Source organism: Chelonoidis abingdonii, chromosome 7 (assembly GCF_003597395.2).
Source record: "Chelonoidis abingdonii isolate Lonesome George chromosome 7, CheloAbing_2.0, whole genome shotgun sequence".
Taxonomy (NCBI): Eukaryota; Metazoa; Chordata; order Testudines; family Testudinidae; genus Chelonoidis; species Chelonoidis abingdonii.
The window spans coordinates 70,095,949-70,096,783 of record NC_133775.1 but is presented as its reverse complement, the minus strand read 5'-3'; positions in this window follow the sequence as shown (position 1 = coordinate 70,096,783).

Here is an 835-nt window from a genome sequence, read left to right as displayed (position 1 = left end):
CTTGCTCTACTTTTGGCTGCTAGCTCAAAGAGGGCTGCTAGCCCTCTGCTGTTTCATAACTTCTCTCCACACAGATATTTATGAACCATGATCTAGTCACCTCTCAACCTTCTTTTGGGTACATGAAGGCATCCTGGCACTACCCCAGTGAGATGGCATACACCTGTATGCAAACAGTTGCAATAATTAATAATCACCATGCAAAATGCATATTGGTCCAGATCTCTGTGGCCAGATGTCACTGCTGCCATTAGGGTGAACTGACTCCATCATTCACAGTCCAGGCAGAGGGGTAACAGAGTGGGCATGCCAGAAGCCTATCTTCCCTCTCTCAGTGGTCCTGCTGCAGTGGGCTGGGTACATGGGGAGGGGCTGTGTGGGGAGTTTGCACTGTGTTGCCATGTAACTCTGAGGCGAATGAACCCTGAACTGCTCTCTGTGGGGATAGCCTTTCTCTGATACCTTTCACCAACAGGAGCCTAGGGGATAGCGCTAAGAGTTGTCAGGGAGAGGGCTTTCACAGCAGGACTCTGACATCCCTGAAAAATCTTAGGGGCACACAAACCATCTTCCAGCCTTCAGATCTGGTTCCTTGATCTTACTTCGGTGAAATAAATTGGTCATCATGTGCTGGTTTGGGGAAAATAACATGAACACCAAAGCCCCTTGGCTTCACATTCTCTAACACAGGTGTCATGGTATAATTCCCCACTCTGAACCTTAGCGTCCAAAAGATGGGGTACCAGCATGAATTCCTCTAAGCTTGACTACCAGCTTAGAACCTGTAGCGCTGCCACCAACCAGGAATTCCAGTGCCTGGTACACTCTGGTCCCC